The 18,447-nt window shown below is 44.9% G+C and overlaps 1 protein-coding gene and 1 long non-coding RNA gene across 3 annotated transcripts in view; both read left to right on the top strand.

The window, feature by feature from the left end:
• LRRC4C (leucine rich repeat containing 4C) overlaps positions 1-18,447 on the top strand; it is a 1,031,944-nt gene that overhangs the window by 927,292 nt on the left and 86,205 nt on the right. The window lies entirely within an intron of this gene.
• LOC309564927 overlaps positions 10,615-18,447 on the top strand; it is a 1,622,900-nt gene continuing 1,615,067 nt past the window's right edge. Inside the window, exon 1 of the long non-coding RNA XR_014225768.1 lies at positions 10,615-10,874. This is a non-coding gene — a long non-coding RNA (uncharacterized lncRNA). The remainder of the gene's footprint in view (positions 10,875-18,447) is intronic.

Raw genomic sequence — 18,447 nt, 5'->3', positions numbered from 1 at the left:
ACTGAAATTTTTGCCCATTCCTCCTTGCAAAACAGCTCGTGCTCAGTGAGGTTGGATGGAGAGCGTTTGTGAACAGCAGTTTTCAGTTCTTTCCACAGATTCTCGATTGGATTCAGGTCTGGACTTTGACCTGGCCATTCTAACACCTGGATATGTTTATTTGTGAACCATTCCATTGTAGATTTTGCTTTATGTTTTGGATAATTGTCTTGTTGGAAGACAAATCTCCGTCCCAGTCTCAGGTCTTTTGCAGACTCCATCAGGTTTTCTTCTAGAATGGTCCTGTATTTGGCTCCATCCATCTTCCCATCAATTTTAACCATCTTCCCTGTCCCTGCTGAAGAAAAGCAGGCCCAAACCATGATGCTGCCACCACCATGTTTGACAGTGGGGATGGTGTGTTCAGGGTGATGAGCTATGTTGCTCTTACGCCAAACATAATGTTTTGCATTGTTGCCAAAAAGTTCGATTTTGGTTTCATTTGACCAGAGCACCTTCTTCCACATGTTTGGTGTCTCCCAGGTGGCTTGTGGCAAACTTTAAACTACACTTTTTATGGATATCTTTAAGAAATGGCTTTCTTCTTGCCACTCTTCCATAAAGGCCAGATTTGTGCAGTATACGACTGATTGTTGTCCTATGGACAGAGTCTCCCACCTCAGCTGTAGATCTCTGCAGTTCATCCAGAGTGATCATGGGGCTCTTGGCTGCATCTCTGATCAGTCTTCTCCTTGTATGAGCTGAAAGTTTAGAGGGACGGCCAGGTCTTCGTAGATTTGCAGTGGTCTGATACTCCTTCCATTTCAATAATATCGCTTGCACAATGCTCCTTGGGATGTTTAAAGCTTGGGAAATCTTTTTGTATCCAATTCCGGCTTTAAACTTCTCCACAACAGTATCTCGGACCTGCCTGGTGTGTTCCTTGTTCTTCATGATGCTCTCTGCGCTTTAAACGGACCTCTGAGTCTATCATAGTGCAGGTGCATTTATACAGAGACTTGATTACACACAGGTGGATTCACATTTCCTTTTTTGTATACATATTAAAAAAAAAAAAAAAAAACATGTTATACTTGCCTACTCTGTGCAATGGTGTTACACAGAGCAGCCCCAATCCTCTTTTGGATCCCCTGCCGGTGGTTCTGGCTCTTCCCCCCCTGTCAGGGTGGATTTGATTTAAATCACTAGTAAAAAGGCTTTATTTAAATCAACTCAACTTTAATCATAATTTTTAAAGAGGAACTGTCATCTCTGTCCCGCAGGGGCTCCTCCTCTTACCTGCTATTCACTCACCGACAGTTGCATTCACTTTAATGGGTGAATGTTTAGCTGTGGCAGTGACACAACAAGGTGAGGGACGTGGCGGCAGCAGGTGAGTGGATGCCCGCTAACAGGCACTGCCATGATGCATCTAAAATGACAGGTGCTCTTTAACAGTAAGGACTTATTCTTGCTGGTAGTTAGAATCTTTAATATTTGCAAACAAAATGAAGATTTCCTATATGGAATAATAAGTTGTCAGGTTAGTAAAATAGCGATATCAGAATTGATTTAATCATACAGTTTGTAGTGTACATAGATTTGCAAAATAATGGGATAATGGAATATTCCTAAACTTTGTTTTATCTCATGGTTATTGTGAAATTGTGCAGTGCATGTTATCTCAGCTTTCAGAGCTTGGATTCAAGTGACACTAATACAGTGATCAGTAAATGATCTGTATACTGTATATAGTGACACCGTGACAGGGAGTGAAAGGGTTAACTGGGGGTGATCAGGGGGTTAAATATGTGCCTATGTGTACTGGTGTCAGTGTAGTGCTTGTGTACTCATTGTACTCATTGTCTGATGTTCTCTCTTCTTTCACGCTGAAACTGAAAAGGGCTCCAGGAGAGAAGATTGCATAATTTCCTATGCCTGAGTTTACATTACACAGACACAGGATGGTCTGCAATTAATCAGAACCGATCACCAGGTCCAGGCCAGAAATCATTGGCCTGGACCTGATGAATGATCGGTTACATCAGTTAGCACAGCCGAGCCACCTTGCCGCAGTAAAACTGTGGTGGGTGGTCGGCAACTGAATAAACTAAGTTATTAATATGTCTTTAGATAGGTTTTAACTCCAAAAGCATTTTATTAAAATAAATAAATAAATATATTGAAATAAAAAAAAATTATGAATTTTCAAAAAAATATTTAAGTTGCCTTCCTGTGAATGGACATTGTCCATGGGGGGGGGGGGGGGAGCTGCACCCTAGAAGCTTTTTTACTTTAATGCATAGAATACATTAAGGTATAAAAAAACTTCTGCCTTTAGAACCACTTTAAAACAACTCCTTCCCCTGTCCTAACTGGAATTAGTATACTTGAGGTACAGCCAACAACAGATGCCCCATAGTAAACCTATGGGTGACATCACCACCCAGGCATTTTATCCATTGTTGGTGCTCTCTCTGCTCCCCTGAAGACGGCCGATGGAGAGATCACGTGACTGGACCAGAGCACCCTGAGAATACATACGGATAAGCATCTTCTTTTTATGACGTAGCATCCTCCTAGATAGGTTGCTAGATAAATTTAGTTCTTTTTGGTTCCATTGTATATATGTGTAATAAGTAGAACCGTTTTGAGATTGCTTTGGGCTGTTCTGGGCTCCACTGGTTGCAGGTTTAATTCTTTCCTCCTGCCTTCTGGAAGGATCCAGAATCTACTGGGCTGGAAAGGCAAATCATAACCCTGAATATTTATATTGTCTCAACCAATCCCTGGGGGAGGATGCCCAGAACGTGGCTGGGGCTGCACAAATAATCTGGGGTTTGCAGCTGCCCAGTTTTTGTCCAGCAGGACAAGTTCCCAGCCTGAAGGGCTGGGTGGGTGCAGCCTGGTGTGGCGATAGTAGCTCACACACAGTCCAGGTGCGATCAGTAGAACTTTTACTGTAGTAAAGGCACAACAGTTCACAAGAAACCCAGTGGGAAAGGTTCCCCAACCAGGAGCACTATCAAATTCCAACAGCATGTAGTGCAGCAGGTATCAGACGAACTGATAATGTCTATCTAGAGGAACAGAATGCGGCCTGGTCGTCTACTACTAGTATTGGAATATGTCCAAGAGATTGCGGGCACTAACCTTTCTCTCCTCATCTGGAATCTTTCCCTGACAGATGGGTAACCTGTCCCTACACTACTAACATGCGAATGTGCCCCAAACCCAGGGGCCAGTATCCCTGTGGCATCCAAGATGGCCACCAAAGTCACAAGTGCGGCCAGCATCTAATCTGATCACTGCCCCAGTGACTCAGGAAACCATAGAGGAACCATGTTTCTCATGACTTCCTCTCTCTTTGCATTGCCGCTGCAGGAGATCACCACCTGCAGTGCGAACAGCAGACTGTACATGCCAACAAACTAAAATTCTACTCATGCTCATCGAGGTACCAGCTATGATAAAGCTGGGGGGGGGGGGGGCCTGTCTGCTGAAAGTTTTTTGAATTAATCAAAGGATTTCACCAAGGATCTGGTCTGAAGCCACCATATATTGGAAGGAGGCATCCAAGTATCCAGGGACATTGTGAGTACAGACCTGAGTGCAGGATCCTGGTGACTGTTCTTGCTGCTATTAGTACTAGTGCTTACCTTGCCTGGGATATCCCTGACAGTATCTTAGTGCTGTCCATTTTCTGGGCCATTATTAAGGGGGACTGTCCTAAGGAGTAGCACCAAAGTGAAGAGTGTCCTCTCATTGCTGTTCATTGCTAATGGAGTTTCCCACGGCTCCCTAGGCCCTCATCAAGTTTATTCAACAATACATATCAGAAAAAGCAACTGTGCGTCCAGCCGAGTGCGAGTAAATGTTGCTGTGTGCCTGGCTGCTGCTGCACTAATTTGGGAGAGGAACCATGTGGCATCCATTGCGAGGGTGAGCGCTACAACTGGAATAGGAGTTAGAAGGGCGATGTGAGCCGTTCAGGGGAGGACTGGGCCAGGAGGCAGGGGGGCAATTGCCCCCTTGGCCTCTCTGATGCCTCATCAAAAGGCTGCACCACTTCTGCCACAGACATGCCTAAAGGATTCCTGATTGCAGGTTGAAGGCCAGGACAAAGCACAGGCCTCCACCCAACCTCCCCCTGCTGGCCAGGTTGGAAACCCAGATTCAGCCGGTAAGTAGAGAGTATCTGGAGCATGGCTTCAGCTTGGAATGGGGGTCAGGAGGAGGATTGGGAGAGTGGGAGGGGGGGTGAGGTAGAGTGGGAGGGGGGCCAAGTCGCTGCACCAGGGGCCTCTGGTCTGTACGTGCCCCCTGGGCTGAAAGTTGGCAGTCTGCCCCTGGAGCCGTTCAACGTTTAGCTAGATTGATACTGGAATCATTTTCAAGAGGAACTAAAGGGGTTAATCTCTATTCCATGCTCTCTTGCTGGCTCAGACATCTTCTTCTATGTGCAAGTCTTTGGCTATACTCATTGGTCAGCGCAGGATTATGTCACTCCTGCGCATGCACAGGCGCGAAGCCTCCTAACACACAGGGATCGACCTGGCACTGTACCCTTAGTTGCAATGTGCATATATATATATATATATATATATATATATATATAGTCTTGGAAAGATGGACTGAGCTTCATCGAATCCAAATGTTGATCTACCTCCTCTGCAAGACCCATAGGGCATGTATAGGTACCGAAGTAGTTAATCGGAATGGTTTGTGCTCTCTTCCTATATCTTATGGTCATGCGTTGCCATATATTACCAGTTTGTGATTTATTATTCTGAATATATACATACAGAAATTATATTTAGTACATTTTTCCTGTGCGGCTTCAGTGATCTGTCCTTTTTGTTCTGGTGGCCTCTATAGCAACAAAGGACTTCTGAAACAAATAAATGTCAGGCTTGCAGCATTAAATAAATGTGATTTGTGTGCGCGGGCTCCGATTGTCTACAATGAAATCCTGTTATTTAAGATGCACAGTAATAAAATGAAATGAGTTCATTACTCATGGACCGGCTCTGTATCCAGAAGCAGCAATGGTATATCAGTCACGTGATCACCTAACTGGGCCAATCAAATCAATACTTCCAGGGCTCCATCTTGCATGTGCAGTGCAGTGTAATGTGTTTACCTACTGCAATGTACTTACAATAGGGGTAGACATTCCCAGAAAACAAGCTTTGAGCTCATTTAGATAGGCAGTGGAAGGGTAGTAATGGGCCATACACACTATAAGATTTTCTGAAGACTTTTTCCTTTAGATTTACCAAAACCAGATAATATGAGGTCAAACCTAAACACTTTCAATTTGTATGCAATCTGGCAGGCCCTTGCACTACATAAATCTGAAGGAAAAAGTCTTCAGAAAATCTTATAGTGTGTATGGCCCATTACCCATATCAACCAACCAACCTACCAACCAGCCAACCACCCAACCAATAAACTAACCAACCCCACCACCCAACCAACAACCCACCCAACCAACCACCAAACCAAGCAACCAACCACCCAACCAATAAACTAACCAACCCCACCACCCAACCAACAACCCACCCAACCAACCACCAAATCAAGCAACCAATCACCCAACCAAAAATTCACCCATCAAGCTACCAACCACCCAACCAAAAACCCACCCATCAAGCTACCAACCACCCAACCAACAATCCACCCAAACAGCCATCAACCAACCAACTATAAACCCACCCATCAAGCTACCAACCAACCACCCAACCAACAACCCACCCAACCAATCGCCAAACCAACCAACCAACCACCCAACCAACAACCCATCTAACCAAGCTTCCAACCGACAACCCAACCCAACCCAACCCAACCGACCAACTAACCAAGTAACCAATGCACCATTCAACCAATCAACCAACCAACCATCCACTGAACCAACAAATCAACCATCATTCATTTACCTGTGCATGGAGGGGATTATCCATTCACTTATTATCTTAGAATGCAAATGCTATCTTGAAGCACATCAGATACAGCAAGCATACAAAAAGCATTTAAAAGACACCAAGCAACATCTTCAAAAAAGTGGTGTTAAAACCAAAACCAAAAATATAATACAATGCAACTTACCAAACTTTGAAAGTGATGCTTGCATTAGTTTTCTTTTAGGCCTTTTTACCCTTTATTTTCATCTGGTAATCTGGCCAGTAACACAATTTCTGTCAAATGGTTCGCCGCAATTTTGCATGCGATTGCGACGTACTAGTACAGGCTTCAGCAGGTTAAAGCAAGTGGTGAGGAGGAGACGCGTCTCCACACTGCCTGTCAAATGCTCTTTGAATAGTTCCTTCGACCACAGAACACGTGTGAATGAGCCCTTAGGGTGTCTCTGCTAGGGATGATCGAACTTTTCGAAAGTTCGGTTCGGCCAGAACATCCGAACTTCCCGAAAGTTCGGCCCGGATTTCAGAACCCCATTGAAATCAATGGGACCCTAACTTCGGTAATCAAAAAACACCATTTTGAAGCCCTAAAACCCAATAAATGCCCCTAAAAAGTGCCTAGGGTTCTGGGTGATACCCCAGGGACTATTAATCACACAAAAAAAATTCTTAAAAATTGTCATTTTTGATAGAGAGATAATTATTGAAAAAATAAAAAATAAAAAAATAATAAATTCTTTGGATTTAGTATCTGGGGGGTCTAAAAAGTGTACCTGTGAAGTTTCAGCTCTGTAGCATGTCCAGAAACATAAAAAAAAAAGATTGTTTGTATTAGGTCACTTATAGAACAGGATAGTGGCTTCTATCTTTTCACACCTTGCCGGTTTAGTAGCAAGCGTTTTTTTGGGCATTTTTTGGGGTCTTCTGAGGCAGGCAAAACATCTGAACTTGTGTATACGGGTATACTGTATATACACACATACTTATATGTATATATACACCTAGACATATATAGGTGTGATAGTAGCAGAAATATATACTTGCGCTAATGAAATAATTAACACTAATATGGCTCCGCTCCTATAACACCTATATATGTGTAAGTGTAAAATACATATAAGTATGTGTGTATATATACCACTATACACAAGTTCAGATGTTTTGCCTGCCTCCAAAGAACCCAAACAAATGCCCAAAAAATGCTAGCGCAAAAAGAAAAAAACGCCCAGGTGTGTTGTTGCAGGGATTTTTTGGGGGTTTTTGGAGGCAGGCAAAACATCTGAACTTGTGTATAGTGGCATATATACACACATACTTATATTTATATATATATATATATATATATATATATATATATATATATATATATATACACACCTAGACATATATAGGTGTGATAGTAGCAGAAATATATGCGTATATATGTGTATATACCACTATACACAAGTTCAGATGTTTTGCCTGCCTCCAAAAACCCCCAAAAAATGCCTGCAACAACACACCTGGGCGTTTTCTTTTTTGCAGCTAGCGTTTTTTTGGGCATTTTTTTGGGTTCTTTGGAGGCAGGCAAAACATCTGAACTTCTGTATAGGGGTATATATATATACACACACACTTATATGTATTTTACACATACACATATATAGGTGTGATAGGAGCGTAACTATATTGGTGTTAATTATTTCATTAGCGCAAGTAGTGTTTTCGGCTCCTTTCACACCTATATATGTGCAGGTGTATATATACATACATGGGTGTGTATATATACCCCCTATACACATGTTTAGATGTCATGCCTGAATCCAAACATGTGCTCAAAAAATCCCTATAAACGCCTGCAGCTAAAAAGTAGGCTGACCGGTGAGAAGCCATATTACTGCACCGAATGTGACTTAAGAGAAACTATCTTTTCTCTATAGCGGTCACCCTGATATGGAAGGGTTTGGTCACCCTGCCATAGCAGTCAGTGTCAGTTCACCCTACACTACATTACGGTCACCCTGGCACTTAACACTTTCCCTACAGAAACTAAATTTTTGCATCTAACTAAAGTGTAAAAGAGCACCCTAACTACACTAGATATCCCTTTCCTCACACTAATAAATGCTAAATGACACTTTTAAAGTAAAATTAACAGAACTGCTTCCACTCTCTTCCATGTCCCTGTATTACAATGCTAGGAATTTGGCGGGGGCTATCTTATATACTGGGGGGCGTATTCACTAATGATTGGCCTAGGGACCCCCTAGTCACTCCAATCACATTCCTAGCATTCTCCTGCCCCCTCAATTGGCTTTTGCTAATGGTTCTGGTCCAATAATGGGCTTTTAAAGCCCATTTCCTGTCCTATTGCATTTTGGTCGGTTCTGGTTGCCGAATTCCGAACTTTTTCAGCAAAAAGTTCTAAATTCGGCCGAACCTCGAACAGTCAATGTTCGGGTCGAACCGATGGTCGAACCGAACTGTTCGATCATCCCTAGTCTCTGCTTTGGATAGAGGAGCAATGAAGACACCTTTGGACAACAGCATTATCAGTATGGGGGAAAAGGTGGTGTTAGACCAGCAGATTTAGATGGATTTGACTATAAATTAAAGTTTAACTCAATGCAAATTTTTTTTTTTTTTTTAGTTATAGCAGAATGGAGAGGAATTAGAACCCCAAATTTGTTTGTTTTTTTGTTCCCAGAACAGGAATAGAGGGGAAATCTTCCAATGGGGAAACCAGTTCTGATTGTGGTGTCAACCTGGGATTTCCCTCACTTTGAAGGGATTTCCCTCCACTTCCTGTTTTAGCTATGGAACAGGAAGTGAAGAGAAATCTCCCAAATGGGACACAGATGGCAAAAAAACTGATAGGGGTTAAAACTCTCCCTCACTCTATCCAAAAAAAAAAAAAAAAAGTTTTGCCTTTAGTTCTACTTTAACCACTTTACGACCGCCTGCCGCAGTTATACTGCGGCAGGCAGCCGCTCCTGCGCGAACCGCCATAGGTATACGTTGGTTGCACGCAGGCAGCTAGGAGGCGATCATGCGGGGAACCTGATGCATGGGGCAGGTGGCTCCGATTGCGGCCTGACAACCGCGATCGTTCCCCACTGAGAGAGAAGAACGGTCAGTTGTTGTAAACACAGCTGACTGTTCTTCTCCCTGGAATGATCATAGAGCCCCTGTGATCCTGTTATATATAGGCTCACATGTCTCTATGGTCATTTCACAAGCCACGCCCTTATACTGTTAGAAACACGCCCCTAGGTACACATTTAATCCCTTGATCACCCACAGTGTTAGCCCCTTCCCTGCCAGTGTCATTATTACAGTAACAGTGCATATTTTTAGCACTGATTACTGTAGTAATGTCACTGGTCCCCCCCAAAAGTGTCAAAAATGTCAGTCAGGGGTCCGATCTGTCCGCCGCAATGTCGCAGTCCCGCAAAAAATCACAGACCTCCGCCATAAATAGTAAAAAAAAAAAGCAATAAAAATGGCATAAATCATTCCCGTAGTTTGTAGACGCAATAACCAATCAAAATACGCTTATTTGTTTACCAAAAATAAGTAGCAGAAAACAAATTGGCCTAAAATGTTAAAAAATTTAGATTTTTACATTTTTTTTGGGGGGGGAATGTTATATAGTAGAATGTGAAAAATATTGTTTTTTTTTTTCAGAATTGTTGCTGCTTTCTTTTTATAGCGCAAAAAATAAAAATCGCACAGGTGATCAAATACCACCAAAAGAAAGCTCTGTTTGTGGGAAAAAAGGACATCAATTTTAATTGGGTACAGCGACACATGACGGCGCAATTGTCCGTTAAAGTTACGCAAAAAAAAGAAAAAAACATTGGAAAACATGCAAGTACTATGGTGAGCCTCTACTTCTGCAAGGTTCACATTTTACAAATGAGGTCTGGTGACAGGATCTCTTTAAAGCAGTAATAAACCCAAAAGCAAACATTTATTGTATTGCAGCTTACGAATTCTTAGATGTGATGGCTGCATTTGTTTTCTTTTTTTAGGCTTTCTTTCTTCTATTTTCATCTGGTGATCCAGCCGGTAAGTCTGTTGTTTTTAAAAAGAACAAGCTCTGCAGCAGAATGGATCAGTTACAGAGATGAGACAAACCATTCTACTGTAGCAGAGGTGCTTGCAATGATCAGCTTTTATTTATTTATTAAAAAAAAAAACCTTTATCCCAAAAGGGGAAAAAAAAACAGTTTGCTGTAATGGATTATGAAGTATTAGCTGGAATTTGGCTTCGATTTGTTGGTGTATTTAAATCTGCTAGTCCATCTAACAATCCCCTGCTCTAGACTGACCAGGTACGCAGTTCCGGCACCTCTAGAACTGAATGTATGTAATGGCAAGAGGTGCTGGAGGGTCTATTGATGCTGGCTGCTGGGGAGGAAAAGGGTCTATTGTTTCTGGGGAGTTCTTCTGTTGTTCTTGGGGGATCTATTGTTGTGGGTGGGTCTTATGTTGCTGGGGGGAGTCATTTGTTGCTGGGAGGGATGTACTTGAGAGGGAGGGGTATTTGTTGCTGGCTGCTGGAGGGTCTAATGATGCTGGCTACTGGGGAATCTATTGTTGCTGGAGGGAATCTATTTTGCAGGGGGTCTATTGTTGCTGGGGAGGTCTATTGTTTCTGGTGGAGGATTTATTTTTGCCGGGGGTGGGTCTTATGTTGCAGAAGGCCAATTGTTGCTGTTGAGGAGGGGTCTAATGTTGCTGGCTGCTAGAGGGTCTATTGATGGTGGCTGTTGGGAGTCCATTGTTGCTGGGAGGGATCCGCTGTTGAGAGAGGGGTCTACTGTTGCTGGCTGCTGGAGGGTCTATTGATGCTGGCTGTTGGGAGTCCATTGTTGCTGGGAGGGATCCGCTGTTGAGAGAGGGGTCTACTGTTGCTTGGTCCTGGAGGGTCTATTGATGCTGGCTGTTGGGAGTCCATTGTTGCTGGGGTGGATCTATTGTTGCTGGGGTGTCCATTGATGCTAGATCTATTTTACTGTCCTAAATTACTTAGCACCACAAAATGATACTCGGTTCTGTATTCTTTAAAAGGGGTGGCACTGGGAGGTGGGTAAGGTGTGGAGTCCAGGAACAGTGCTGGGAGGTGGGTAGGGGTGGAGTCAAGTGGTGAAAGGGGGGGGGGGGGGTTCTTGCCCCTACTGTATTCTCTAAGAAAAAAAAAAAGCCCTGGAACTGACAATGCCGTTGTCTGCTGTGCCCCTGTGCTCCTTCACCCAGAGTGGGGTTGCTCTAATACAGGAGGTGTGTTACTGGCAAGATGCTTTGTTGCTTTGTGGATCTGTTATTGCTGGGGGGATCTAGTGTGCCTGAGATGGGGGTCTATTGTTGCTGGGATGGTATTTACAACAGGAGGGCCATTGTTGCTGGGGGAAGGGGGGGTATAATGTTATGTGAGGAATCTATTTTTGCTGGGGGGATTTCAATTTGATGGGGGGGGGGGGGGGGGGTTATATTGTTGCTGGGATTGGGGTTTTGTGTTGCTAGGGGGATACATTTTTGCAGGGGTGGGGGTCTCTTGTTGCTGGGGGGGAGATGCTTTTTTGCTGGGTGGATCTGTTATCGCTGGGGGATCTAGTGTGCCTGAGATGGGGGTCTATTGTTGCTGGGGTGGTATTTTGTAACGTGGGATTACTGTTGCTGGGGGAGGGGGGGTATAATGTTATGTGAGGAATCTATTTTTGCTGGGGGGATCTCAATTTGCTTGGGGGGGGGGGGTTATATTGCTGGTTGGATTGGGGTTTTGTGTTGCTAGGGGGATATATTGTTGCAGGGGTGGGGTCTATTGTTGCTGGGGGGCGATGCATTGTTTCTGGGTGAATCTGTTATTGCTGGGGGGGGTCTAGTGTGCCTGAGATGGGGGTCTATTGTTGGTGGAGGGGAGATGCTTTTTTGCTGGGTGGATCTGTTATCGCTGGGGGATCTAGTGTGCCTGAGATGGGGGTCTATTGTTGCTGGGGTGGTATTTTGTAACGTGGGATTACTGTTGCTGGGGGAGGGGGGGGTATAATGTTATGTGAGGAATCTATTTTTGCTGGGGGGATCTCAATTTGCTTGGGGGGGGGGTTATATTGCTGGTTGGATTGGGGTTTTGTGTTGCTAGGGGGATATATTGTTGCAGGGGTGGGGTCTATTGTTGCTGGGGGGCGATGCATTGTTTCTGGGTGAATCTGTTATTGCTGGGGGGGTCTAGTGTGCCTGAGATGGGGGTTTATTGTTGCTGGGGGGAGATGATTTGTTGCTGAGTTGATCTGCTATTGCTGGGGGGATCTAGGGTGCCTGAGATTGGGGTCTATTGTTGCTGGGGTGGTATTTTGTAACAAGGGAACCATTGTTGCTGGGGAAGGGGGGGTAAAATGTTATGTTAGGAATCTATTTTTGCTGGAGGGGATCTAGTGTGCCTGGGATGGGGGTCAATTGTTGCTGGGGTGGTATTTTATAACAGGAGGGCCATTGTTTGCTGGGAGAAGGGGGGGGGTATAATGTTATGTGAGGAATCTATTTTTGCTGGGGGATCTCGATTTGCTGGGGGGGGGGGGTTATATTGTTGCTGGGACTGAGGGTTTGTGTTGCTAGGGGGGTATATTGTTGCAGGGGTGGGGTCTATTGTTGCTGGGTGGAGATGCTTTGTTGCTGGGTGAATCTGCTATTGCTGGAGGCATCTAGTGTGCCTGAGATGGGGATCTATTGTTGCTGGGGTGGTATTTTGTAACAGGGGGACCATTGTTGCTGGGGAAGGGGGGTTATAATGTTATTTGAGGAATCTATTTTTGCTGGGGGGGGACCTCGGTTTGCTGGGGGGGGGGGGTTATATTGTTGCTGTGACTGAGGGTTTGTGTTGCTAGGGGGATATATTGTTGCAGGGGTGGGGTCTATTGTTGCTGGAGGGCGATGCATTGTTTCTGGGTGGATTGTTATTGCTGGGGGGGTCTAGTGTGCCTGAGATGGGGGTCTATTGTTGCTGGGGGGGAGATGCTTTGTTGCTGAGTGGATCTGCTATTGCTGGGGGGGATCTAGTGTGCCTGGGATGGGGGTCTATTGTTGCTGGGGTGGTATTTTGTAACAAGGGGACCATTTTTGCTGGGGAAGGGGGGGGGGGGTAAAATGTTATGTGAGGAATCTATTTTTGCTGGGGGGGATCGAGTGTGCCTGAGATGGGGGTCTATTGTTGCTGGGGTGGTATTTTATAACAGGAGGGCCATTGTTGCTGGGGAAGGGGGGTGTAATGTTATGTGAGGAATCTATTTTTGCTGGGGGGATCTCAATTTGCTGGGGGGGGGGGGGGTTATATTGTTGGTGGTATTGGGGTTTTGTGTTGCTAGGGGGATATATTGTTGCAGGGGTGGGGTCTATTGTTGCTGGGGGACGATGCATTGTTTCTGGGTGGATCTGTTATAGCTGGGGGGTCTAGTGTGCCTGAGATGGGGGTCTATTGTTGCTGGGGGGGAGATCCTTTGTTGATGAGTGGATCTGCTATTGCTGGGGGGATCTAGTTTGCCTGAGATGGGGGTCTATTGTTGCTGGGGTGGTATTTTGTAACAGGGGGACCATTGTTGCTGGGGAGGGGGGGGGGGGTATAATGTTATGTGAGGAATCTATTTTTGCTGGGGGGGATCTAGTGTGCCTGAGATGGGGGGTCTATTGTTGCTGGGGGGGATGCTTTGTTGCTGAGTGGATCTGCTATTGCTGGGGGGATCTAGTTTGCCTGAGATGGGGGTGTATTGTTGCTGGGGTGGTATTTTGTAACAGGGGGACCATTGTTGCTGGGGAAGGGGGGGTATAATGTTATGTGAGGAATCTATTTTTGCTGGGGGGGATCTAGTGTGCCTGAGATGGGGGGTCTATTGTTGCTCGGGTGGGGGTCTATTTGCGCTGGCTTCCGGGTGATCTATGTTTTTGCTTTTTTTTCTTATCATTACCAAATTGCATACAAATGACTTAACACCGCAAAATAATAATTGGTTCTGTATTCTCTAAAAAGGGTGGTAGTGGGAGGTGGGTTGTGGGTGTAACCAAGAGACATGGAGGTGGGTAGTGGGTGTAACCAAGAGACATGGAAGTGGGTAGTGGGTGTAACCAAGAGACATGGAGGTGGGTAGTGGGTGTAACCAAGAGACATGGAGGTGGGTAGTGGGTGTAACCAAGAGACATGGAGGTGGGTAGTGGGTGTAACCAAGAGACATGGAGGTGGGTTGTGGGTGTAACCAAGAGACATGGAGGTGGGTAGTGGGTGTAACCAAGAGACATGGAGGTGGGTAGTGGGTGTAACCAAGAGACATGGAGGTGGGTAGTGGGTGTAACCAAGAGACATGGAGGTGGGTAGTAGGTGTAACCAAGAGACATGGAGGTGGGTAGTGGGTGTAACCAAGAGACATGGAGGTGGGTAGTGTGTGTAACCAAGAGACATGGAGGTGGGTAGTGGGTGTAACCAAGAGACATGGAGGTGGGTAGTAGGTGTAACCAAGAGACATGGAGGTGGGTAGGGGGGCGGAGACAAGGGGTGGTTTAAAAGGGGAGAGTTCCTGCACCCAATCTCTGAGAAAATAAAAGCCCTTCTTGTAGTTCTCAAACAGCTCTATTGTCTCTCGCCTTTTGATGAACGAGCGCCATGGCGGTCTCAGGCCACACATTAATATTCATAAACTGCATTTCTGAAAACAGTCTAGACTGCTTCCTGCCAAGGTCTTTTCCTCAAACATCAGCCTTGAGATCTCAAATGAAGAATTTATTATTATTTTTTTTTTTATTATTTCTCGCGGACGTTGCGTTTCGGGGGCCCCTCACGTTTCCAGCCGTCATAAATGTAATGCGGAAGGGAAAGGCAGATAAGAATGAAGTAATTAAGAATTGTCTAGCAGCTTTGCAATCAGAGCTCAGAGTTATAGGATGGTTCCCCGTGGCTGATATTTGTTCTCTGCGAATCCCAGTTGGGGAGTTAAGGGGGGAAAATCACTTACGACGACGCAGCTGGTGTTGCCGATTGCACGCGGGAGCCGGTTATAGTTATTCCTTAAGCATTGCTGATGTAGAATCAACAGCTGCAACAGCCACTCAATACTCATTCTCCGGCAGATCTTATTGCGTTCTTGCGGTGCTTCTCTTACAACCTAATTGGGTCTTTTTACAATTCGAGCAACAATTCAGAGGCCTCTTTTTTTCTAAATAAATTGTTGGATTGTTTAACAGTTTCATCAACATTCTTCCAAAACCAAGAAAGTATTTTTTTAGTAGGTACATACTAGTGATCGACCAAAACAGTTTTTTCATTGCCGATACCGATATCTTGGTCATCATGTATCGGCCGATATTTTCGTACATTTAAATATTTTTTTTTTTGTTGACAGGTATTTTTTTGGAGGGATCTGGGGGTTTAAAAGACCCCCAAACCCCTCCTCTGCACTTAAAAGCATTCAAAACACCAAGTTTGGCTGTTTTGGATGCTGTCATTTTTTTTTTAATCTGGCGCCAGTACCCGGAAGTGATGTTTTCGTACATTTACATTTTTTTTGTCTTGACAGGTATTTTTGTGGATGGATCTGGGGTCTAAAAGACCCCAAACCCTTCCTCTGCACTTAAAAGCATTCAAAACGCCAAGTTTGGCTGTATTGAATGCTGTAATTTTTTTTAAATCTGGTGCCGAGTACCCGGAAGTGATGTCATGACATCAAAAGCTAAGTAGAGTCCTGCCATCACTTCCGGGTTTTTGCATGGAGACCCGATCAGAGCCGAATGCAGCTTTTATCGGGTCTTCGGTGGCCGTGCAGGCTGGTTACCCGGGTCTCCCAGTGGGACGGGAGACCCGGGTGAGCCGCGGAAGGCGTCCCCTCCCGCTCCTTGTAATGACAGCCGAGCGGCTTCTCAGCCACATTGGTTGTCATTACAAGACAGCTTACCGTCAGCTATGGACGCCGGTACCAGGGTGATGCCTCTTGCTGCAGCCATCACTCCGGTACAGCACTTTCCCGAAAAAAAACGGCAATATCGGTAACCTCCGGGGCCGATTCCGATATATCAGGGAAAGTGCATATCGGCCCCCGATATATCGGCTTTGCCAATAATCTGTCAATCCCTAATACATACCCTGTTTCACAAGGACACATACCCTCCTGGATCAGTCATCATTTTAACCATGTTGGCAGTAAAAGAAAATGCTAATTATTTTCATATGCATTTTCTTTATAATTTTTAAGACTGGAAAAACATTATTATAAAATAGTTCACATTAATATATGTTGTAATTCTGTTTTGAAACAGCAGGTGGTGCTACAGGCTAATTGTTATACATTTATGAGGTTTGTCTTAGCTGCTTTGCTGAAAAAGCTTGTCGTTTAAAGCAGTGTCTCTCAACTCCGGAGTGTTGTTGCAAAAACGCCCAGGAGTGTTGTTGCAGGCGTTTATTGGGCATTTTTTCGGCGTCTTTGGAGGCAGGCATAACATCTGAACTTCTGTATAGGGGTATATATACACACACACTTATATGTATATATACACATACACACATACAGGTGTAATAGGAGTGGAACCCCATCCCTGCAAATAATTTCATTAGCGCAGGGATGTGGTTCTGCTACTTTTACACCTATATGTGTGTATGTGTATATATACATATATGTGTGTGTGTGTATATATATACTCCTACACAGAAGTTCAGATGTCATGCCTGCCTCCAAAGACGTCCACAAAAAAGCCCAATAAACGCCTGAAACAAAAACGCCCAGGTGTGAAAGCAGCAGAGCCCTATCCCTGCTCTACTGCAATTCTAAGACAAACAATCTTTTTTCTCTGGCGGTCACCCTGACATGGATGAATTCGGTCACCCTGGCATAAAAGGAGCAGAGCCCCATCCCTGCTCTACTGCAATTCTAAGACAAATGATCTTTTTTCTCTGGCGGTCACCCTGACATGGAAGGGTTTGGTCACCCTGGCATAGCAGTCAGAGTCAGTTCACCCTACACTACACTACGGTGGTATATAGTACCCTAACTACACTGCATATCCCTTTCCTCACACTAATAATTGCTAAATTACACTTTTGCAGCAGGACAAAACAGAACTGCTTCCACTCTCTTCCACAGCCCCTGTATTACAGTGCTAGAGATTTGGTGGGGCTATCTTATATACTGGGGGGCGTATTCACTACTGATTGGCCTCTGGACCCCCTAGTCACTCCAATCACATTCCTAGCATCCTCCTGCCCCCTCAATTGGCTTTTACTGATGTTTCTGGTCCAATCATGGGCTTTTAAAGCCCAGTTCCTGTCCCATTGCATTTTGGTCGGTTCTGGTTGCCGAATTCCGAACTTTTTACGCAAAAAGTTTGGAATTCGGACAAATTTCGAACAGTCAATGTTCGGGTCGAACCGATGGTCGACCCGAACCGTTCGATCATCCCTAAAGCCTACTTACTTTAATTTGACAGACATAATTCTGCTGTTTGTTTATATCCAGCGCCAAAAGCCCTCTCTGCCCTGTTCGCGCTTGTGCATCACAGCCTAATAAAGGTCTATGGGGCTTATCTATCGGCCTTGGGAGAAAAAGGAAAATAGCCCTATAAAAAGTTTTTGGGGCTGTCATGCTCTGGAATGGTCAAGACAAAGAAGAGTTGTCGTGCCAGATGTAAACAATTTCTAGAGACCATGGCCATTGGAATTTAAAAAGAATACATCTGCGGCCCCCTTCCCCTTGCCAAATCAAACCCACCCCCTTTCACAGATGCATTCTTATTAACATCCAATGGCCATGGTCTCTAGGAATTGTTGACATCTTGCGGCACAAGTCTTCTCTGTCTTGGCCATTCTGGTGCATTGAAGCCCCATAGACTTCTATAAGACTGTCTTCCTTAATTTCCCAAGGCCAGTAGAACTATAGCCATTAGATCAAGGTAAGTGTGCATCTGTGGAGTGGAGTTAGCTTTGGTAAAGGGAAGAGGACAAAGAAGATAAATGCACTTTGTTTTGCAATGTACCCCCACCAAAAATGAGCAGCAGTGGCGTCTCGGTGCTGAAATAAACCAATTCAACCTATTGCTCAGTGCTCATAGATGGGACTTGTATAATGTCTGGCTGGTTTGCTATAAAGTCCTTTAAAAAAAAGTCACCTTAACCGCTTTACGACTGCCTGTCGCAGTTATACGGCGGCAGGCAGCCGCTCCTGGGCGAATCGCCGTAGCTGTACGTCGCTCTCAGGAGGCTAGGAGGTGAGTGCGCGCTGCCTGCAGTGCGCTCCTGCCCCCGCTTGTCAGCGGCGAAGCCGATGAAGCGGGCAGACGGCTCCAATTTCCGCCTGACACCCACGATCCTTTCCCCGCTGAGAGAGAAGAACGGTCAGCTGTTGTAAACACAGCCGACCGTTCTTCTCCCTGGAATGATCACAGAGTGCTTGTGATCCTTCTATATAGAATCACAGGTCTCTATAGTCATTTCAGAAGCCACGCCCCCCCCCCCCCACAGTTTGAATCACTCCCCTAGGCTCACATTTAACCCCTTGATCACCCATAATGTTAACCCCTTCCCTGCCAGTGTCATTAT

The sequence above is a fragment of the Pelophylax lessonae genome (assembly GCF_965119305.1).
Source record: "Pelophylax lessonae genome assembly, chromosome: 10".
In the NCBI taxonomy this organism is placed as follows: domain Eukaryota; kingdom Metazoa; phylum Chordata; class Amphibia; order Anura; family Ranidae; genus Pelophylax; species Pelophylax lessonae.
This window is presented reverse-complemented; position numbering and strand designations above follow the sequence as displayed.